Source organism: Vidua macroura, chromosome 3, assembly GCF_024509145.1.
Source record: "Vidua macroura isolate BioBank_ID:100142 chromosome 3, ASM2450914v1, whole genome shotgun sequence".
NCBI classification, from domain to species: Eukaryota; Metazoa; Chordata; class Aves; order Passeriformes; family Viduidae; genus Vidua; species Vidua macroura.
This window is the reverse complement of record NC_071573.1, coordinates 7,462,035-7,486,367: the sequence shown is the minus strand read 5'-3', so window position 1 is coordinate 7,486,367 and position 24,333 is coordinate 7,462,035. Positions and strand designations below refer to the sequence as shown.

Sequence of the window (24,333 nt, the reverse complement as noted above, 5' to 3'; positions counted from 1 at the left end):
TTCTAGCATTCTTTCTCTTTTCCTGAGTACTTCTGAGAACCCGAAGTGTAGAGTCATAGAATTGCTTCAGTTGGAAGCAGCATTAAGGATCATCTCATTCTAAACCCCAGCCCTGGACAGGGACAACTTCCACCAGACCAGATTGCTCAGAGCCCTATCCAGCCTCACCTTGAACATTTCCAAGGATGGGGCATCCACAGCTTCCCTAAGCAAATTGTTCCACTGCCTCACCACTCGCTGTGTTAAGTGTGTTTTTGTAATATCTGATCGATACCTACTGGTTTTCAACTTAAAGCCATTAACTGAAAAAGAACAGCAACAGAAACATTAAGAGAGAGAAGGCATGTTCCTTTCTGTATGACTGTTGCAAAGAAAGTAGAGGACTTTCCATTAGGTGCTTAACATTTCCATCAAATTCCATCAGAAAATCTGATGGAACCACTGCCAAAGCACTCATAGTCCTCTTTGGCTTCAGTCAGCATTGGCTCATTTAAAAAGATTAAGACTGAGATTTTCAGAAAGATGCTGCTCTGTTGTCAGGTTTTACTTCTGAACTCAAAGGACTAAACTCTATCTGTAAGGAGTGTACCTTCGTGGATCTGTTCTGGTTTTATTCCTGTGACTGAAATCAGAATCTAATTTCACTTTTTTCCTCTCTGCTGTCTGTCGTAGTAATGTTATGTTTGATAGTCATAAGTTAGAGCTCATCTGTCTACATTAGAAAGATATTTTTCACTCAGTCAAAAAAATTGCAGGCAGGAATAACTATTTTGCAGATAATATTGGTCTTTTGTAACTGTTGAATTCTTCAGTAGGGCTGAGTGTCTGCTCCTCATCACCTGCTCAGTGTGTGCCAAATACTGGGAACAAGGTTGGAACTGAAATTAGACAAAGAACCTTTGTCAGAAAAATTTTCTTCTGTGAGAAATAGAACTGTTGGAGATGCTTCATCTTCCACATCTATGTTCTCTAGAAATTTTAGAGTTAAGACTGTCCTGAGTTTACATTTCTTTATGTTTTATTATTAGTAAATGTCTATTCACAGTTGTGAGATGATTTTCCTTTGTGAGTTCATCAACTTGTATTGTTGCATTTCCATTTTGATAACTGTTGGAGCTAATGTTTTGGTCCCAGGAGGATGTGAACCAGTGAGTAATCCCAAGTCACAGTTTGAATTATGGATGTAGCTATTGGCTGCCACCTCCCATTTCCCAGTGTACTTCCATATAATGATTCTCCTGATTATATACTTTTTTGATAGACAAAAATGTGATTCTCTGACTAGATCATAATTAAGCCAGGAAGCAAGTATGTTTAGTTCCCTATGCAGTTCAGAGATGTAATGATTTACTATTTGCACTTGTAAACTATTTTAAGGTCTTCTAATGGAAAGCTTTTCAAGGACACCAACATGAGGACAATCTGTTAATCTCTTGGCATCCTCCATGGCTCTCATAGTGTCATTAATGCCTTCCAGTTTATTCTCACCATGTGATTGCATATAACTGTCCTGCATTTAGTTTATTGAGCAGGACTGAACTAGGTGACTACCTATTTTTAGTTAAGATAGCACAACTGAACACCAGCATTAATGAAAGTTCAGTGTTTAATTAGTGACTAAAGGATCTGGAATATGTAAAAGACAACCAGGTCTATGGCAGCAATAGACTCTTATTTTCATTCGGTGTTACCAAAGAGATACTTAAAGGCTGAGGGTATATCTGAGGTTTTAAAATTCCTGTCTATTTTTTGATGAAAGGCACAGTGGATTCTTGAATATGTTGTGTCTGCCTATTAACAGAAATGCCCTACTGGCACAGCAAGGTGAGTGGAATGGGGCAGGAGTGGCTGATGTTCAAGCAGCTGTTTCAGAGTTCACAGTCTTGTGTATGTGCATGTACAGCTATCTGTATTTGTGTTGTTTAGGCATCAATTAAGTTGATTTTTGTGGCAATAATACAGAAATTTATGAAGCAGAAGTACATTCAGGACCCTTTGTCCTCCAGTTCTGTAAGCAGAGTCTCCAGTTCATTGCTTCTGCTGCCTCTGCACTCTGTATCCCTTGTAAACAAGGATCATGATCACAGTCCTGTCCTGTCAGACATGGTGGGTGCACTGAATGACATCCTAAGCCTTCATGTGACAGTAACTGAACAGTTGCATATCAGTAAAAAACTTAAGGGCAGCTGAATTTCGATCTAATGACAGAAGTCTTAACCTTGATTTGCAACAACCATGCTGCTTTCCATAATTTTTCCTGCAGTGTGCCTCCATTTCCCATCCTGCCTGAAAAAAAAGGAAGCAGGTTTCTGCTATTCTTCAGCTCAAGTTATTTTACCTTTGATCATCATGCAAATTTCTGGCCAATTCAGGCAGAGCTTTTCAAACCATGTTCCACCGAGCAAGCAGGGGTTTTCAGTCACTCTTCAGCACAAAACCTCGCAATCTAGCTCTTTGTTGCTTGTGTTCAACTTCCAGGCTCTACTCCCTCTATTAGTGACTCTTCCTGTATAATTATTCACAACCTTATTTTGGCTCTTTCTAAGGAAACTTGTCCCAGCATCCGGTACACCGCATCTGTTGCAGATGATGCTGCAGTTGCTGTGTCTTCTGCCTCCATGGTTTAAGATCAGTGCAGAGCCATACAAGCAGCCTGAAGCTTTTTTTTGCTTCATTTGTTTTCAACCATTGAAGATAATAAGCAGCAGTGGGAATATCATTGCTGCACCTTGCAAGATCATTTGGCCGCATCCAAGGTTACTCCCTTGATGTTCTTGTCTTCACGAATGGTATGGATTAGATCTAGGAAATATAACAGGGTTGACAATTATTTTGCAAATATGTGATTTAAAGTGTATCAAAGTATAACCTGGGGGCTTGTTTCAAAGAGTTCTTATGGAACAGCTGCCAAGAATAGGGTGAAAGTCTCCTTCTTCCAATCAAGTGCTCAAACATTAATCTTGTTTGTCATCTTGCCTTGCTCCTTGCAGACTCCTGTTTGTCACCGGATCGTCTCTTTCCACCAGGGGAATGGGAAACACAGTCAAAAGCAGACTGTTTTCTATGCCTGGTTGTGTTGATGCAGGGGTACAATACCTGGCCTTGCTGCAGCCACTTGTACAGCAATATCCTGTTATCCCAGATGGCAGAGTGTTAACTCTGCCTCTGCCAGGACACAAGCTCTCCAGGTGGGATTAGGGTTTATGAGCTGCAATGTGTATCCAGCTTCTTTTTCTGAGTGTAAAAATTTCTGCTTTTTCAGTCCAAGTGATATACATCAGATAGGCTAAACCTAATTTCAGGTTTGTTTCACAAGTAGGAGGATGTATAACCTGGGCTTTTGTTAAAAGCCAAGCACTACAGTGTCTGCAGCAATACTAAAGCATATTGCACTGGGGCTTTCTGCTACCTGCTAAGTTGTTTGTTGGATTTAGAAGAATAAAATTACAATTATAAAATTATGAAGAAGTAAATGCATAGTATAAAATTATAATTTTGCAGGTAGATTTTGACTGTTGTGTTTTCAATTCAGTTTTAATATTTTAATAATAAAATAACTTTATTTAATAATAAATCAAGAGTTATCAAAAATTCAATATTTATTATAAAAATAAAAACATGTATTGAATAGTTACATTTCCCATCAGATTTTGGGAGATTTCATTTACTTTCAAAACTCTTTTTACCTCTCTGCCTTCTCACTGGTTCAATAAATTAGACTTGAATGTAGACCTCAGAAGTTCTTGTTTCATTATTAAAGGCTCTATAGTTTCTAATAGGTGTGGCCATCCATTGGTGATGCTGTCTCAAGCCCCTTTTCTCTCTCTGATCCTTTATTACTTGTTCTGCTAACAGACTTCTTTCAGTTCTATTTTGCCAGTTACAAAGATTTCCATGTGACAATGTGTATGGAAACTCTCCAGGCTGATTTTGTTAATATCCAGCCCATCTAGTGGTATTTGCACTATATAAAGTCCTGTCATGATGCCTGTGCCTTGGAGAACTTGCTATGCTGTTGTTTTTAAACATGAAATGTGTCTTTTGGACTGTTTATTTTAAAATATTTTAAAGATATTATAGCTAAGAGTCCCTTCTTTTTTCCAACTGTGGAATAGTGTTGTTTTACATCTTGGGCTCCAATAAGTCCTGACTTACTTCTGTTTCATTGTTGATGAGCTTTTAAAGGTCCTTCCCTGAAATACCCTGGAGATTGATTTATATGAGTTTTGAATTCTGCACATATAGCCTGGTTGATAATCACTACTGCACAGGTGCTATTCCTATAGCTGAAGATTTTTATTAACACAGAAGTATTGCAATCTCTTTCAGCTGTAAGTGTACACAGGTAATTTTTTCTCTGTACTTCACTGATATATTGGGCTGGTTTGACTTGTGTAATTATAAACAAATCCTGATAAGTGAGGGTGGGAGGACTGTTGGTGGGAGTACCTAATAAAAATTTCTGAAGTAAACCATTAGATTAGATTTCTGTTTTCAAGATATCTTAAGTCTTCAGTAATTTTGTTTCTCATCAGGTTTTACCTGAGTTAAATTTACCTTCCAAACCATTTTTGCCTCTCTACCTTCTCAGTGGTTGAGTAAAACAATTTTGCCACTTCGACCATGAGAGAAACAGATGCTTATTACTCTCCAAAACAGAGATAATGCAAGCAATCATCAGTTTTGAAAGAACTGTGATTACTTTTGGCCAAGGCACTAGTGCACATTAATACCTCTGTTCTTAGAAGACTGAATGTACATTGCATGGGCTTGGCATCTGACATTTTCATTCTGTGTTAGCTGGGCTCTTTGAAATCTCTCAAAGTAACTTCTAAGGCTTGTGTGTAAGCTGTATCAAATCTAAGCTTTGAATTGCCCTGCTCCATATCACTGGATTTCTCTTCCATCCTCAAGTACAAGCAATGCATGTTTCTCTTAGTTTGCAAATTGATGCAGAAAACGTACCTTTTTGATTTAGGCTTTACTAGATATTGAATTTTATGTCAGTGATATAAGATCCAGTGGTGTTTTATCTGCTGATTAGTTTTATAATGTAAAGTGCCTGGTGATGAATTGCATAGAAGATGCTATGAAAGTAGTTTATGGTGTGATAGCAAGGAGAAATGTGAGGAGAGCAGATTCACTTTATTAGATGAGCAGGAGTCCCCAAGCAATCATTTGTCAACAGTAGTTAACAATTGGTTTATCTTCAATCACTGAACCCTTAATAAACATGTTTTGAGCTGAAGTGAAATGGTTATATTGAAAATAAAGTAAGGAGAATTTACAGATTTGTGTCAGTTTTATCTATTAAGGGATAAAATTTGTATGCATATCTAGTTTTTCCACTAAATATCTTTTCCAATAACCATGTTGATGAAAACAGGAATAATCAAATAGTCTTTCTCAATGTTATGCGAACAGAGTCCTTTTCTGTGAAAAAAAAACAGATGAAATTATATGCATTTGTTTAATTCTATTGCGTCTATTATATTTGGCAGGAATAAGCACAGTCATTCTATATAGAGAGGTCCCGTTACCTGCAAACACAAATGTTTCTTTAAAGCTATTTTGCAAGTGCAGTCTATCATATTATGTCCTATTTGGTAGCAGGCAGTTCATTTTCCAGCCTTATTGGACTGTAGCCTTGGATAGGAAGAATTTTGACAAAATCAGCATCAAAGGGCAACCTTGGCAGTTGGCTCTTCACAAGCATTAGCCAAGGAATTTCTGACAGCCCTGGTAGGTACCATGGGTATTCTCATCTTAGTTTTACAAATGGAGAGCTTAAGACTTTGGTTAAAGCTTTCTGAGCATCTGAACTCACGTGGGTTAGTTTTGTTGTTTGGGATAAGATTTTTTGGACAGACTTCAAAAGTATTATCAGGATTCCTGGATCTTGGAATAAAGTTTGTTGTAAGACCTTTTAAATACTAGCAGTATTTTTCACAAGTGGCTGTGTGTGATGACACTGCATCATCTTGGGCTGAAGTTAGAGCTAAGTGTAGAAGAGACACATTTTTCCATATATGGGCTCACTTCTGCTGAACATAATTGTGTCATACCTGAGCTTCATTGTGGGATTGGGGTGAATTTTGTTTCAGAGGACATTAGTGGCACATAAATGTTAACTGCAGATGAAAGGATTGTCTTGGGCTGCTTTTGTCTGCTTGTGGTTTAGGCAGAGTTTTGCTCACGCACTATTTCTGAAGTCAGTGAAATTGAGGGAAAATGGCTTCCAGCAAGTGAAATGTGTGCCTTAACTGTGCTTTCCAAAACAGAGATGTGCTTTGTGTGCAATTGCATAACCAGCACCTGTGGCTGTGACATCTGATCTTTCTATCGAAGATAAGACTGCTAAATAATTAGTGTTTACGAAGTAAGGATTGACATGGACAACAGCAACTTCCTGTCTTTTTTCATATGCGTATTGAACTCTGAGCATGATTGTGGAAATGTAAATGTAAGAAGCTATAGAGTATTCATAGAAACACAGAATGCTTTGGGTTGAGGGGGACCTGAAAGATCATCTCATTCCAACACCCTTGCCACGGGCAGGGACACCTTCTGCTAGACCAGGTTGCTCGAAGTCCTGTGCCAAACAGTTGTGGATGCCATTGAATACGAGGCATGTACGTGCTTTGGAAACCCCTTATTGATGTTAAATTACATACCTGTGAAAATAAGAGTGTAAATTTTTTTTCCAGCAGTTGCCATGCCTCTGACTGATGAGTGGTTTTCCATCAGCTGAGATACAGAATTTCTTTCCTTGGGTGTATGTTGTAGCTGTTATTACCAATTTACACTCATTAGCAGTTCTTCTTCTAATTAGATTGATGGTAAGGCATTAAGCCCTACCATTTTTTACTTCAGAGTTCTACATATCTTAAGAGGGTGGGAAGTAAAGTGGAGGAAACATCACATTACACAAGAGCCATTTAAAGATGACTTCTGCAGAGGCTTTTAGTGACATGGCATATGACTTGTTTATATTTAGATATCTAGTTAACGAAAAATAAAAATATGCCTATCAATAATAAAAAGGAAAAATCTTGCTGCAAGCTACCAAAATCTACAAGATAATAGTTGAGAATTTAAAAAATTTTGAGAAGAAATATAATAATGTAAAAAATAGGAACAATTTGAACAAAGCCACTCTAAGTAGGCTCTGGTGAGGTTAAAGAAAGAAAAAATAAATCAGTCCTTTTGGGTATATGTTCCATTATGGAAAAATATAGAAATTATTTTTATATATATATATATATTTATATATATTTGTCATTATTAATGTAAAAATAGGGGAAGCTTCAATTTTTTGTTTTTAAATCATCTTGCTTCAAATTCCAAGAATTTTAATGCAATATAAACATTTTTTCCTATTTCTGAAGGGAGAATGAGTAATACATGGTATTATTGAAACCAAAAAACTATTTTGTGAGTCTTCAAATTGGTCAGTTATAATTTTCTTAAAATCCCCATTTCTAACAAAATTCATTGCAAGCTCTCCTGAGCGGCATTGTTATAATAATTGAATATCAGAGTTAATGCAATATTCAAAAGGTTCCCTTCCTTGTTTTCTCTCTTGCCTGTCTGTGCATGAAATCAGCAGTTAATGAATCTTGAGGCAGCACAATTGTTCTGTTAGCCTCTCAATATATATATGGACTTTCAGTAGAGGGGGAATTTTTAAATCTACAATTTAATGTCTTTTCATTGTCTAAGAGCTGTCTTTTTCTAGAAAATATTATTTCTATGTATTGAAAGGCTGAGAAATGAAATATGCTAATAAAAGAATATCTGATTCATTATCCAGAGAATAATTTAATGGGGGGTGGGGAGAGGGGAGAGAGGGATTAGAAAATTTATGATTCATATTAAAATGTGGCTTTCACTTGAATCCATGACACATTTTTTTCTGGGTTTTTTTACAGTAAAAGACAGATTGTGACTAATATTAAATTGGTTATTGGAAGGCAAAAGAAGAGGAAGTTTTATAATGGATTTGGATCCTCAGAGCTAAATCAACAAGCCAGGCTATAGGATTTCTAAAGGCGCATATATGAAGTTTCTAATTATTTGGTTTACTGTAGTACCAAAAGCAGCAGCTGCTGCATAGACAAACTTGATAGCATGAACTCTCTCCTGGAAGTTTCCATTCCTAAGAAAGTTTAAAAATAGGGCGAGGAAAGGGCAAAACTTGTTCTTTTTGTCCTGCTGCATCTGTGACAGTTTAGCAGCCTCAATAAGCTCAAGGAGGGCTCTGGGAGCTGCAGTGGAGTGTCCTGTGTCCCAGTGCCAGGCCATGTGGTTCCACCAGTCTCTCCTGCAGGAAAAGGTACAAGGACATCACAGAGGAGCTTGACTTCTCTGTGCGATTAGCCCAGCGTTCCTTATCTCCCTATCCATTTAATTAGGGAAACAAATAGGCCTTTTATTTTAAAATACTGCTGTCCAGGCTAACTTTGCACATTATCATCATCTCATGCATTGAAACACCACCACCCAGTTGTCCCATGTTGAGTCTCCAGGCAAATTGATAACAGGCTTGTTTTAATATTCATTGTGTTAGAAAGAATATCTCTAATATTTACAGCTGCTGTTAAATACATGTCCTGATAGAACTTTAGTCCTGTCATTCACAAGACTGATTTGTGCCCTGATTTCTGTGGCAGCAGGACTCCTGCAACTTCCCTAAAGAAGCTGCCAAGCTAAGCTGCGCTAGTCCTGTCATCATTTTCATTGCTGAGAAGAAAAGCATTTTTCTTCAGCAAGTGTCTACTGCTTCACCTTTATTGATAGAAAGCACTTTGCATGTGCTGTTCCTCTCATAACACTTCCTCTGTCATGTCAGCAGTCAAGTGGAGAACGAAAGTGCAACTTGCTGTGATGAAGCAGGGAAGGAAACCTTCCCACTCTTCTCCAGTCAGGTTTACTGAAATAGCTGTGCCCCTTAAGCTGTTTGTTGATGTTTGGAGCCGATGATCTTAGAGATCTTTTCCAACCTTTATGATTCAGTGATAGCCTTGCTGCTGGTGGCAGCACCATTATCTCTTTGCTATTAAGGACCAGGGCTCAGGAGCACTGTCTACTGCTCCCAGCCTGGAAGGCAGTGCAGGAATCATGCTTAGACCTCACTGAAAGCCAGAGGATTTCATTTATGACCAAAATATTTGAGTAGCAAGGGGAACAGAGGGGAGGCTGACTCTCCGGTGCTGAAGCCTTGCTGTACCTACCAGGGCTTTATGAAGTCACCTGTAAGACTGTAGCTCTGTGGGAGATAAAGTGACTTAAAGCTACACTTGGGCAACAGTAGTACAGAAATATGTGCGTGTCTTAAGGATCACAGAGCTAATGTAGTGCTGTGAGAACTTTTGGCAGGCTAGTAAAATGTCGAGTTAAAAATATCCCTGTAATCATGTTCTTTGCAATAAAAGCTTGCATGAAGCTACCAATCTTGTTCAATGGAGATACATGACAAAATTTAAAAATCTCTCTGACCATTTTTGCACATATAAGATAGTTCAGATTCCATGACCATTCTTCCCTTGTGGATTCCAAACCAATGAAGATTCATGAAATGGTGAATGCCCCTTATTTTTTCAAACCTTAGTTTTAATTATTTTGATTTATCTAAATATTTTCAGTGGATCATCCTGTTTACAGAAACAGGATCTGACTTTCCAGCCTGCAGCAGGAAACCTGAAATTGTTGTGGCACACAGTAATTAAGTTTTAAGCAACAACCACTTGGTATAAGCTGATATTTTAAGGTACAGTAAAAGAAAATGGATAAGAAACCCACAGATAATATGTATTTTCATACTGCTCTCTAATCCTGCTGTGGGAGAAAATAATGTATCTTCCACTTAGCAAAGCTGGCAATTGAAAAACTTAAGAATGGAGATTTATGGCACAATGACAATCTCATGACTCTTCACGTTTTCAGGAGGTTTTTCCCTATTCCTGATTATTACCAGAGGTACTACAGTAAACAATTTTTTTTTGCCTAATAATTACTAACACATATTTTCTAAACCTCTTCCATAACTTTCTTGCTTTTTAAACCCAGCATCATTTAATACCAAATATCTAAAACTTAAAATAAACTTCTGAAACAACAAATGCTGGTTGTTTCTCACAGCTGGTGTAAATATGAACAATAGAAGTAGGTGAACCTTCTTGAAGTAACAACACATTCAATTGTACAACTGAAATGCTGATTGCCTCTTTCAGAGTATTTTAAATATGGGTTTTAAATGAGCTAAAGTAATAGATAAAAGATGAGAAATGGTGCTAAAGGCTCTATATGGTAGGAATTTGTAGGGAGCCTACAAATGCAGTCAGCCTCTCTAGTATGTTTGATATGGTTTTTGAAGAAGAAAAGATCAGACAAAAATTTTGGTGTTATTCCTTACACTGCCATCCTGTCTTCAGGTATGGGTGTGTATAGATATCATGTATGGATGAACAACCCAACTCAAAGAAGCAGTGCATTTGTCAAATTGCCAAAAGGTGTTTGATCATCCTTATGTCCTACCACTTCCCTTGTGTTTGATCAATAATGCTTAGGCTGACATCTGCCAAACGCCAGTGACCCCACCACACAAATGAAATGAGCTTTGCTCTTGTTTCTGTGGATTGTGATAACAGAAGCCAGACTGCAGCCAGCTGTTATGAGACCACTGGTTCAAGTGCTTGGGTGAAGGCTTATACAAGTCTCTCATAAGGGATTAAATGTCAAACTAGATTGTATATTACATCTCCATAACTTGGCACAAGCTTTCTGCACTGCAGGGCTGGGAAGGGCTTAGTATGTACTCCAGAACAAGGAAAATTAAGTTCTCTGGTACTTTTCTTCAGTTAAGCTAGACAGCTACTACTTGCTCTCTTTCACCTCTGACATTTGGCTCCTGGCTGTCTGGCTGCCCTAAGTTCTCTTCCCCTTTCCTCCTGGGCTGTGAGTGCACATGAAGCTTGCTCCCTCTGTGTGGTATCTATTGTCTTTATCATGAGAAGAACGTGAGATACCTTCCTTGCTTTGGGGCAGGACAGGTATGTTCTTGGGCCCTACAGCCACAGCCAGCCAGTTCCAATCTCCAATTTTCCCTCACTTTGTCAAGACAAGTAAAGACTGATGATTGCTCAGCTAGTCTCTAGGTAAGATACAAGCTCTTCTGCTTGTCTCCTTTCACCTGGTCTCCTTTCTGGGATCCTGAGTATCAGAGGAAGAATAACAGCTTGCCTTGTGACAGTTCAAAATCTGTGTTTATTTCCTGACCAGTCAAATGCCCCTGCTAGTAAAATCATCACAGCCCACAGCCATGTACACACTGAAATGTGATTGCAAGCGTATTAAAACCTCTGTTAATCTCAATCTGGTAATTTCAGGATCGAGACTGCTTCTTTTTAAGACTTAGAAGTCTCAAAATTTAAATTTCATAGGGGAAATTAGAATGAAAATGAAAGAAAACATAGTAAAAGATTCCAGCAGTAGTGGAAAAGGTAGTTAACAATGCTGTGATTGCAAGCCAGATTTAAAAGTGAGTATGAGTAAGAGGCAATGAAAATTGAGGACCATTCTTAAGTTTACCTTAGATAGCTACAGCAATTACTGTGGTGTCTTTAATACTGGCATAGAAGGCCAGTACCATTTTCAGCTAATTAAAAGGAACCACAACAATGAGTAACTACTGATGCAGTGCACTCACAGAAAATTTGCATTTTGAAAGGTATAGCAAAAGCCAAAGAGACTAGAATTTTATTTAATAACAAAAATTTTTCCTGATTCTTTAGGAAGTCTCTCTCAAGTGAGATATTTTATTCTACATCTTTGAAAGATGTGCTGTGTGTCACCTGACCAAAAATTGCCATAAATGCCTATTTCCCCTGTGTACTTTTGTGCATTTAGTTCAGTCACCCTCAGCCTGAATGTTTAGAACAGGAATTCTATTCAGACCTGTCTCTCCTTAGTCACAGAATCATAGGACCATGGAATGGTTTGGATTGGAAGGGACCATAGGCCCCTGCCACGAGCAGGGACGCCTCCCATTAGAGGAGGGTGCTGGCCATCCAACCTGGCCTTGAACACTTCCAGAGATGGGTCATCCACAGCTTCTCTGGGCAACTGTTCCAGTGCCTCATCACCCTCACACTAAGTATTTTTTGCTAACATCTAATCTAAATCTCTCCTCTTTTAGGTTAAAACTGTTCCCCCTTGTCCTGTTGCTATCTGCTCCTGTAAAAAGTCACTCTCCTTCCTTTTTATACGCCCCTTTAGTAGTGGAAGGCTGTTAATAAGATGTCCCAGAAACTTTCTCTTCTGCAGGCTGAACATCCCCAGTTCTCTCAGCCTGTCTTCATAAGCAAAGTGCTTCATCCTAAGCATCTTGGTGGCTCATAGTGAAGGACTACCTGACACTAAACCTTCCTGAGACTGACCATGTACACCCCACATTACATGAGTATTTGTTGGAGTTCAGGATCATTATCAGTCATGTGGATGGGAGTTATCTATGAGGTTTTAAAGAAATAAGGAAAAGCAAGAAAAATTGCTGTCTGGGTAAATAAAATCGCAACTAGACTTAAATGGTGAATAGCAATTGCAACTAAATTTAGACCACAATTTTATGCTTGTAAATATTAGATCTGTGCATTATTGTATCAAATAAGAAGTACAGATTTTATCTGATCTGGTGTTGATGTATGATCAAATTACCTTAAGCATGTGATATGCAGCTTATGATAGCTTCAGTTATTAGGAATGAAGATAAAAAGACTCAGATAATTCCTAAAACATGGTTTATCCCTCTATGACACTGTTAATCTACCAAAACAATTTTTTGACTAGTGTGGTTTTGTAGATTAAATTTATTTCAGTCAGTCTTTGCATCATGGAGTTGGAGACTTTCATAACTTAATGCTGGATATTCAAAAGTGGGACTTCCTTTATTATTTATCCCACAGATCTTTGGGATCTGTCTACCCAAGCTTACTGTCATGTGGGCCCTGTTACAGGGTTGCCTGTCTTGGTCTACAGCTTCCACAGAAGAGGAAGCAAAGGGGCCAGCACCTGTCTTGTCCCTCTGGTCACTAGTGACAGGGCTCCAGGGAACAACATGAAGTTGTGTCATGGGAGGTTTATGTTGGATATTATAAAAAAAGTTCTTCGCAGAGAGGGTGGTTGAGCACTGGAACAGGTTCCCAGCATGGGAAAGTGGCCACAGCACCAAGCCTGATGGAGTTCAAGCAGCATTTGGACAACACTCTCACATGGCATGATTTTGGAATGGTCCTGTGCAGGGCTAAGAGTTGGATTTGATGATTCTTGTGGGTCCTTTCCAACTCAGGATATTCTAGTAGTCAAATTTAATTTAATTTTTGAACCCTCATTACTGGTATTATTTTGGTTTGTATGAACTGAATCAGATTGTCTCACTGGAATGCCAACACTGGATCATTAGCAGAAATGCTTTAAATCTATTTTCATTTGTCTGAGAAAGGAGAAAAGCAGTCCCTGAAAAGCTAGGGAAATCTGCTTAGTACACTATGAAAGTATACTGGAATGCTGAAGTCATTCATTGAAAATCGTATGCAGGTGAATTAGAACAGAATTGCAGGTACATAAAAATATCTATATTTTCAGAAGGACTGATGAAATTATCAATTTTACAAGCTAATGTGAATAATCTGTATGTTTGTAAGCACTTCACTGATGTCCACAGCTTAAACAGAGGAATCTTTAGTACTTTTAAAATATGGAATTGGCTGCTAAGTTGCAGAAAATAGAAATAAAATTTGTTGCCTTTGTTAATGTTGTTATTAAATATCCTTGTTCTTCTTAAACCACACTAAGCAGAGCTCAGAGTTATACAGTCATGCTTGAATGCCCTTTCTCTATTGCATACATTTAATGCTCAAACTTTGCATCTTGGTGAGCTGTATGTCATGTTTGCTTGTCTCTGTGTGACAGCACTAAAATAACATGAATATTTATCAGGTTGATGGAAATTATATTAGAAATCAGGATCGTTAAATTAAATTTAAAACACTAATCAGTGCTTAGTATCATGATAATTTTATGTAAAGTCAAATTATTTTATCTTTTAAAATGTTCTTCTTCATATGCTCATGCTTATTGAAATTGTTTATTGTTCTGCATCATATTTTGGCCAAGGAATTTTCTAAGGGTTTTACAAGCAAACATCCAAATATTATTTTGCATTACTTTATTACTAATATGCAAACTTGTATTTAAATTTTATTGGCAAATATCAAACCATTATACTGAGGACATCAGAACTGCCAATACGTGAATATATCTCATTATCATAGAATGGTTTTGGTTCGAAGGGACCTTAAAGATTATCTAGTTTCACCCTGCCTCCATATATCCATCTTGAGGCATAGAGGAGTAAACCACCACTCTGGGCAGCTGAAGATGCCTGTCCCTTCAATTCCTGGGGACAGGCGTAGCACAGGAGCTGCAGATGGAAGTGTGGGACCCACCTCAAATCTGCACATGTCTTCAGAATCTCATTTGACATCAGTTCTTCAAAAAAGCCTCAAACAAAACCTTTTTTTTTTCCTTCAATCGCATGTGTATTTTAGTGTATCTGTCATCTCTAAGTTTGCATTAAGAGATGCTGGTTCTAGCAAAACACAAGCATAGAAACCACAAACACACAAATAATTGGGATGCAATGATAGACACAGACTGTGCATTGCAAAGTCCACAGCAAACATTTGCTGGCATGACACGTAATTTGTCCAGGATGGCATATGTTGAGTAGGATGGAGAAAACCTGTTCATTTTTAAAACCAGCCCTACCTGGATTTTATTTTATTTTACTTCATTTTATTAGCAGAGGAGAGAATGCTTCTGTTCTGAACCAGGCACAAGCCATTTTGTTCTTTATCTGATAATTGTTCTGCATGGTTTCCATGATTAATGCTAACCTGCAGTCCTGTACTGTGAGAGATAGCACCACCTTCAGATTCTGAGTACCCCTGAATGCTTGAGTTTCTGCTTTCTAATAACTGGAAAAGCAAGAAGCATTGTTTGAATGTAACCCAGGCACTTTTCAAAATAGGGAAATTGCAAATGGCTAGTCTAAGTGGCAACCTAGTATTTGCTGCTAAGACGTAAGACCCAAAGACTCAGAATAAGCCACATAGCTTAGTCCTTACCTTCCTTTGGCAAGTGGTTTATGGGTTCATTTAGATATTAGATTGTGTGCTTGTTTAAGATAGAGTTTCATACTGCTCTGTGAAGCTGTAAACCACTTTTCTGTTATTCCATGCTGTTTACACCCAGGACCTTACAAAACTTTTCATGGCCTTTAACATAGATGACATTGCTGGGGATTCATGACATGGCTGCCTTCTTTTTATATCAAAATGATTTATGCATTCTGTACCTTTCCCATTTCCTCTTTGGAGAATGCCAGAACAGTAAGGCCAGCACAGCAATCGCTATGATTGATACTGTGCTTTTGAAGACAGATGGGAATTATTTAATGCTAGGGGACTTTCCAATTAGCTCTCTATCCTACCCGTGTTGGGAATTATCAGTTAATTTTGTGTGCAGGGTTAGCTCAGCAGCTCCCGTCATGGGCATGCTTAGCAGCACCAAGAACTGAGAAGCTAATATCAAATAAATTTCAGCTGAATATGATATCACCTGAGCTGGAATGTTTTCCCAGGTATTTATTCAGGAGTGATCCTTAGTATTGAATATATTTCACATCTGCCACTGCCCCTGAGGAAATTTTTCCAAAGTCAAGCCATGTAGGAGTGACCTTCTTTTAATTACCTGGTTTTCCACTGCTGATGAAGGGAAGCAAAGCTAAATGTGATTGATATTCTATTCTTACTGCTCTATGCCAGAATTTAGCAAATAGAGGTGAAGCACAGAGAAGTAGAGGTTATAATGGCTCGTAAGTGGTCAGAGACTCTTGAGACACTGGGTTTTTGCAAGGCAGCACTCTGACACCTGAAGTATAGAACATAGAAAATCCTGACATATTTCAGGAAGAGTGATTTGGACAACAGCTCCTGAAATTGCCATTTTAACAAATGTGTTGGGTGGTGACTCTGACACTAGAACTTTATTGTCTGCTTTTTAAGAAGAGGAGTAAGACTGTTGTAAGTAAATGCTGGGAATCTGTAACAAAAGTCTGTGCAGGCAATTATTAATATTAGTCACTGTAAACAGGACACACAAGGTTTTCTCTCTGATAATTACCCAATACTTGGCACCATTTCCTGCTCTCCAGCTACACCTGACTGAGCTTTAAGTCACCTGACAAGAGCATGCAGTTTTAAGAATCCAGCTCCTAGTAACTGTGGGAATACTTCGAACTTTGCAAGACCCCAAGTGACAGAGCTTTACTGGCACTACTATCTGATTTTGTAGCATTACTCTCTGCTAAAAAGCTTAGACTGTACTGCGTGATCAGTATTATCTCCCTCATTCAGGTTTACAGTGGCAGAGACAGTAGTTTGAGTAAAACATTTTCCTAAAAACACCCTTTTCTGTGGACCATATTTATCAACAGAGGGTTTGTTTCTGCGTAACATACATTTCTTTTAATACCCAGAAGAATGTGACCCACCCCTGCACTTATTTGAGGACTGAAACTACTATTCATTGGGAACAATGTAATTCAATGTAAGAGGTATTTCTATTTTTTGGGCTAAATAATAGCAATTATTGTTACACTGCTGCACTGCCATTCTGAAAAAAGACATTTGCCTTTTGCATTTTCAGAGAAATATGAACACCACCAATAAATTCTTTCTTTATCTGCTGTAGGCAATATGTCATTTATATGTATATTATATGTATATGTATATTGTGAGAATTAGTTATATTTTATTACTTCCTACCAATCAGAGTGAAAAGACTGACAGGTAACAGGCAAAGGAATTTATCAGTTGTTTTCTACATTAGATTCACTGCTATTCTTTATTTTTTTAGTGTATTATAATATTAAATCACTAAATTCTCATTACTGAGGAGATAGAAATTTATGAAAAATCTCACATTCCTTTAAGGGAAAGGAAGAATAAGGAATATGTGAGTCTAGAAATCCCAGGGAAGTAAATTCCTTAAAAAAGAATGCTTCTGCAGTTCTAATGATTGAGCTTATCAAATGTCATCTACACTTGCATAGGTATTCTAGATTAATTATTTTTTACCAATTTTTTTTTGCCTTGCAAATATTCATTTTTCTTTTGTTCAGCTAATCAGGTAACAAGTACCTGCCCATTGTTATCTCCATGTTAATTTGAATGTTGCACTGTAATTGATCTCTTTCTTTAACCTTATCTAACAATGAACTTATGTGAATTGAAAATCTCTAATATCATCATAATCCTTTACTTATCTTTCTTTGCTTAGGAGGTAAAATACCCATTGAGCTTGACTCACCTGGAAGATTTACAGAATATTAGTACCCTGAAAATTGCTGGTTCAGTCTCTTCAAATTTCCATGGTTTATGCAGCTGCATTCAGCTTATCTGACTGTCCAACCACTCTTATGCTGCTCTAGCTCTGCTGTTGCTAGAATTTAAATTCAAAAATTCTTTGCAGCAGGGATTGCAGGCCAGCTTCAGCTCTTTTCACTCCATTGGGAGTGATGTCAGTTTCTGTAGGTCAGGATTTACTTCCTAACCTTAGCTGTGCTCTTGAATCAGTGATGAACACCATGATCTCAATAACACTGTACCAATTTGTAGAATTGTCTAGGCTTCTGGTGTACATATATAGTCATGTTTGCCATGCTGATTTGAGGACACCTGCCCTATTATAGTAAATGCAGTCTCTGATTGACTTGGGTTTGGCAGAAATTGCTCAAAAAGCTTTTTTCTTATGCTGCTTATCATAAACAGACTTAGAATGTGGAGGGTTCCTGACATGCATCCTGCATTCAGCGTATCTTTTACCTGGATTTTATTTTCACATATCTGGAGATAGTCTGCCTTCATGGTAATTTAAAATAAATCACAGAGGAAAAAAAATGGGTCTTGTGCTTTCATTTTTATTAGTTCATCTCTGGAGTCTGAGAGAGATTTTCTTCCTTGCCTTGCATTGTGTTTGTGGCAGGATATGATCCACTGTTTAGGTAGTTGCTTAATAATTATCCTTAAAACCATAGATAATGCCAGGTTTGCAGAGCACCTCCTCATCTTCCACAACACTGAACTGTGTTTACTCCTAAAAGTCCTTCCTGTTTCTTCAGCTCCCAGGGCTCAAGGCTGATGTAAAGCAGACTGAGCACTTTGCAAAATACAATTTTTAAGTCCATGCAGCTAGATTGTTTCTCTCTCCTTTTTATTTATCAGAACTCTCCCCATATGACTTTGGGTTAGTGGAGAAAATCAGGCAGCAAGCTCAGGGCCTTTTTTTTCCATTATCTTTCCATCTCCAACTGTTTGGCCAGAATCTGGCTGTTGAATTGCCCTCTAGAGCTTTAATTTATTTTGATAATGTAGGTTCAGAGACCTGTGCCTCTCCTCTCTTAGCTGTTGGGGAGAGAGGAGGAACACAGCCAAGTCGTCCTCTGGTGCGGAAGAGCTGCATGTGCCTTTCACAGACCCTTCTCAAGGGTCCAAGGTGTATTTGTTACAGGTATAATCACCTTTACAGGTGTGATGTCAGGTACAAAATTCTGACTTAAAGAGAATCAGATTTTAGTAGTTAAAATTTTTAAAAAGCACCTTGGGACTTTTAATTTTAGCATTATTATGGTAGGTAAACTGTAAACGTTGATGTGTTGTAGGCAATTACATTCTGGCTATTTAAAATCTGATTGTCACAGAATCTGATTCTGCTATAGAAAATCATCTCATTTCAGTCCCCCCAATGAATGTTCAAAGTCTTTGTTTTAACAAGTCCTTTTTCTGGCATGTTGTTTTAATACGACAGTCAAGCATTATAAACCTATTCCCATCAGATCCTGTTCATTTTCTCTCTCTTTGCAAGTTTGCACTCACCTAATGTCACTTGCAAACTCAAGCAGACTCAGGCAGCCTTGGTGCTTGTACCCCCCCAAATGCAGACATTCCCGATGGTACTTGTCTCCAAAATGGTCATGATTGTACTCCCAGACTTTTCCTAGGAGCTGCTCTTGGCCTCCCAAAGCCTTCCAGTTTACATTATTAAAGGCTGAGTTGTGGTTTGGGCTGTTCATGCCAACAGAGATCACACAGGTCCCAATTATTTTTGTAATTGTCTAACCAATTTTCTACTCTAAGTCAAATGTTTCAGGAGAAAAAAAAAAAACATAAGAGCAGATTTTTGTTCCTTGACAGATATTTGAAGGGAGAAGAGATTTAATAAAGCTTTGTATCAGCAAGCACTAAATTAATTAGTATCAATGCTTTAGAAAGGATGTTTTCAATGGCCCATCACTTTACATCAGGCAGCCTATGATTTGGACTCACAGGCTGAAGTCATAGCATCCTACATTTTCCTTACATCTCACTTCATGTAAATAAAATGTTGGCAAATAAAAGGGAGATCATTCTCTTCTCCCTCTTTCCTTTATATTCGTTCTCCCTTCTCCTCCTGTCTTTTCAGGGAATGGATTGTGTGACTTCTTTTTTTAAAGGCCTATTTCTTTTAGTGAACCTGATTGCTGTAGTGTTTGTTTTGTGTATTGAAGCATCCTACAGGAAATGTCTGATTGTTATAATAGCAGTGGGCAAGAAATTGTTCAAAGTCCATTTATTAATGTTGAATTAGTCTTTGTGTCTATGCCTTGTTTCACAGAATTTCCTCTTTGCTTTATTCATGATGTTTGGTATGTCAGACAAATGCTCTTGTACTGGACAGAGTAATTAAACATCTGGTCAGCCATGTCACAACAGTATTTTTTCTATTCACAGAAAGCCCTTGTACTTGCTTTGTGAAAATACTGTGCCTTCTCCAAAGCTACTCAGACTGCTTCAGGGTTTTAGATCAGCTGAAAGTTTCTCTTTGGCTGCTCCAAACCTTGGAAATTGAAATAAGTACTTCTGTTAATGTCATAAGATGTGAAAATACAAGATGAAAGTTACTTGTGTTATGCCATCTACCACACCCAAAGTCTCTTTCTGCATTTCCTTGGAAAAATCCCCCACTCCATCATAGCCAGGCATTTCTGCCAGATTATAGTAAATTTATTTGTTTTCTGATTTATATGTTTGGACAGGTAAGGAACCACCACCCAACAATTTAAGTTGTCCTGCATCACAATAGGAACTTACTCCCACATAGGATGTGCCAGCATATCTGGGTTTTAATGCAGATGTTTGCCATGATGTAAGCAGGATGGACATGTCCCAGATGTGTTCAAATGAAATGCCTCTCAGTCTGGCACTGATGGATGGATGCAGCAGGTCATCACCACTCGCTGCTTGTGCAGGGAGAGGCAGTGTTTGTCTCAAGTGCCATCTGCAGTGTGGAGGGTGCCCTTGACTTCCACCAGGTGCCTTCTGCACCCTCCAGGACCATGCCTCATCTCAGCAGGAGCCCTCGCTCCTCTAAAGACCAAACCCTCACGCTGGGGAGGACAGAGGTTCTCAACCCTGCTCTGGCTGCCACTGCAGCTCAGCAGCTTCCCATGGAATGAATCAGTGGTGAAGGCAGGGGAGCCCTGCTCCGGCACACCAGAATGTGCCACTTAGAACAAAACCACGACGGATTCCAAGATGGGAAAGTGCTGCCTAGAAGTACATTTCCAGTGCTGTCTTCACCTCTAAAGAACATAGATGAAAGTGGCATCACACAGACCTTGTTAAAAAGGGAAAAAAAAAAAGCCATCAGGAAAAAGGATCTAACCTATCTGTAGCTCTGCGTCGCAGAGCATTTTAGCATCTCTTGTGAATTGCTGAATGCTCTCAATTCACACTCATTAAATGGACATTCAAGGCACTTAGCACCTTGCAGGGGGCATTCAGCACTCTTTAGCATCAGTGTCTTCCTAGGTCTTCACTTCTGAAACAGCCAGCTCTGCAAAGCAGAATAGAAGTTTGTTTTGACAACCTGTTGTGATATATGGGTCCAATTACTGAAGTCTCCACACTCATGTTGGTTCTGGATTTTTTTTTTTTTTTTTTTTTTTTTTTTTTGGATAGTAGAAGCATAATTTGAAACAAGGAATTCTCCTTTATGTTACATTCCCTCTAGGCAAAAAGTAAATATAGGAGAAGAAAGGAATTAATGGAGCCTATAACTCATACGGGTGTTGTTTGTTCATATACCTTGCATTACTCTGCCATCATTCTCAGTTTTTCGCATCATTCTTTTTCCACTCCCAGCTCTCCCTTCTCTTATCATATTTTTACATCAGCATAACATTTTGGATTTCATAGAATCCGCTCATAATTTACTGTAGTGCTAACAATGTAAATGTTGGACATGTAATTTACACCATTGAGTTGAACTAGAGCCAGGCATGTCTCTAAGAGTTGCACCTGCTTTCTTTAGGCTGTATTTAGTGGAATTTTTCCTGTAATGTTTAATTCATATTCTTTCTGGGAATATACTTAGTGAGCTAACAATTGAGGTTAGGGTTAGAGGAACTTAGTACAACTTGAAATTCTGTAACGTTGATAAAACATTTTTCAAACATTTCAGATATCACAAAATAAGTTTTGACATATGTGAGTTTCTCCCTCTGCTCTTTTTCATTGTTAAATCCATGTTCACCTCAATTTCATTTCCATTAAGAGCATAGCCTTTTTCTGCCTCAAGGAGAAAACAAACAAACAAAAATCCCAACACACACATACAAAAAAAAACCCCAAACCCCAAAAATCCCACAAAAAAAAAAAAACCCACAAACAAACAAACAAACAAAAAACACAGAAAAAATACGCCACGAAAAAAAAACCAAAAAACACCAAGAAAACCATTTTGTACGTGTAAGCTTTCTAATTTATCCTTCTGATCTGGAGTGATGGTCAATCACTGGCCTTTCCCTCTTACATGAGGGAAAGAAATAAATTTTGTCTTATGAAGTGATATCCCGTTTTCAACATACAGCATGGAAAGTGCATGCTCAGAGACATATCAATAAACATATAAAAAAATTTTTAAGACTTATTTATGGCACATTGTTATCTGAAATTAATGTAGTTTAGTCAATTCTTTTTCCTCTGTGATTGTCCTTTTAGATAATTCTTTTTCCTCTATGATTCTACATTAAAAACCTTAGGCCAGGGCTTCAAGCAACCAGGTCTTATGGAAGGTGTCCCTGCCCATGGCAGGGGGCTGGAACAAAATCATCTCTAAAGTCACTTTAAACCAAAATGATTCTATGATTCTCTGGATAATGAACTTATGCTTATTATCAACCAAATTGGAGCAGCTCCCTCCCTACCTTTGGCACAGATAAATGATTGTTGTACTTGGGATTAGGAACTAATACTTAGATATAGATTAGGATCTATACTTACAAATGTGGTTTGTTCTCTTGTTACCTAATTTTCCATCCTTAGTTTTTTTAAGAAAAGTTAGGCCCTGAAAACAACAATGTACTTTTTCATGGCAGGAAACAAGATTCTGTGACCACGCATTAGGTGCTCAGTCTTGAGAAGTGCAGATGCTGACAAGGAAAGGTTCCTGATCAATATGAGGGGCAGTGACGCCAGCAGGCTCAAGTTCTTTCTGACTCTCTCTCAAATTTCTTGGGGTTTCTAAATGAGACAATAATTCTAGTCTTTAAAATGGGGAAATCATTTAGACTTGGTCAAACCAAAGGTGGTCAAAATCCTTTTATTTTTCAAGAGTATTGAGTCGCACATCCATTAGCAAGCTGGGATGCATTGACTTTCAGGTCTTCTTTTCTAGAAGTCTCTGAGGAAGTTTTTGTCTTTTGTGTCTCTCTTATGTAAATGAATGTAAAGTTCTCTGCATCCCATGTAATACAATGGTTTAGTGGTTTTGAGTGCTACAGGAGGGCAAACCTCTTTGTTGATCTCTTTAAGGTACCAAGAAACTGACTGTGTTGGTTTGTAAATCTAAGAAAATACATGAGCTAAGCATACTTGTCATTGGACTGCATGCAGATACCTGGTACAAGTGCCTAAAACTGCTAAAATATCTGGGGTCTATAACAGAGGAAAAGATGGTTACAGAAATTCACTTTGCAATTTATTATCAGAATTATACTCCTGTATGGCTGTAACCTGTGGAAGGTCTTGTGTCAAAAATGATAAATGGTCAAAATGCTGGTAGCAATTTGTTTGCTATTGAATTTCTGCTCAGCTAAACCTCCACTTAGAGCATATACTTCTTGGTAGAAAACATTAAAATAAAAGATAATTTTTTGTTTTCTGCTAGGGAAAGAAACAGCTTGTGGTACCTCATTGCAGTAAAGCCAAGAAAGAAAAAAAAAAACAAAAAAAACAAGCCAAAACAAAAACCCAGAACAGATTGCTCAGCCTGTGGCTGGACTGGTACAAGCAATCTGTGCAAGATTTCTCCAGAGGAAAAATCTTGAGGCTTCTGCTGCTGAGAAATGTAGCATAAAGTGGTGAACTGAAAATTGTTGAAAAAGCAGAACCTTTAGTTAAGACAAAAAACAATCCCAAAGAGTTCTGCTGTGCCTGCGATTCTGCTGGGCTGGAAGTGGAGTCTGCAAAAGCTCAATCCTGGGCTGTTATAGGTACAACCTGCTCCTATAATTTAATCCTTTGTTTTAACTTCTAATCTACCACAAAAAAAAAATCCTCTATTTATGAAAACTACATGGTTCCCTTGGTTCATCTTTCAGTGCACTGTTGATTCCAGAAGGAAATTTGATGCTGATCAATACTACAATACCTTCCTGTTTTCTTGCATGTTTATGCGTGGTGTTTACTTTCATGATGCGAATGCTGTCAGTATTCATTTGATCCCTTGTTCAGAAGTGAGGAATTTCCTTTCCTAGAGGAGACATACCTGGAATAAAAATAATGATTTGCATAAATTGTGTCTTTGCTTAATATGGAATTTGGAATTCATCTGGAATTTGTTACAAAAAGCAGGGCAAATGGCAACTAATGATAAAGGAGTAATATTTCAGCATGGCAGAGCCACATCCTCTTTGCTGTCAAAGCTGTGAATTGTGGGGAGAATCCAACTAAGGCAATCAACACTGTGCTCTTAGAGTGTAGCAGGATGGGGTAGTCTGGATAAAGGGAAACCTGGATCAGCACAGAAATGGAGCACAGTCAGCACATCACAGTTAGTACATCCCTCTTTAAAACAGTGGCAGGTGATTCCTGCAGACACGAGGGCTGACTGAGCAGGAAGTGGGACCATGGCTGAACACCCCAGGCAGTGCTCGGTGTCGTAAACCTTCAG

General features: G+C 38.2%; 1 protein-coding gene across 4 annotated transcripts in view; it reads left to right on the top strand.

The window, feature by feature from the left end:
• MACROD2 (mono-ADP ribosylhydrolase 2) overlaps window positions 1-24,333 on the top strand; it is an 850,734-nt gene that overhangs the window by 639,920 nt on the left and 186,481 nt on the right. The window lies entirely within an intron of this gene.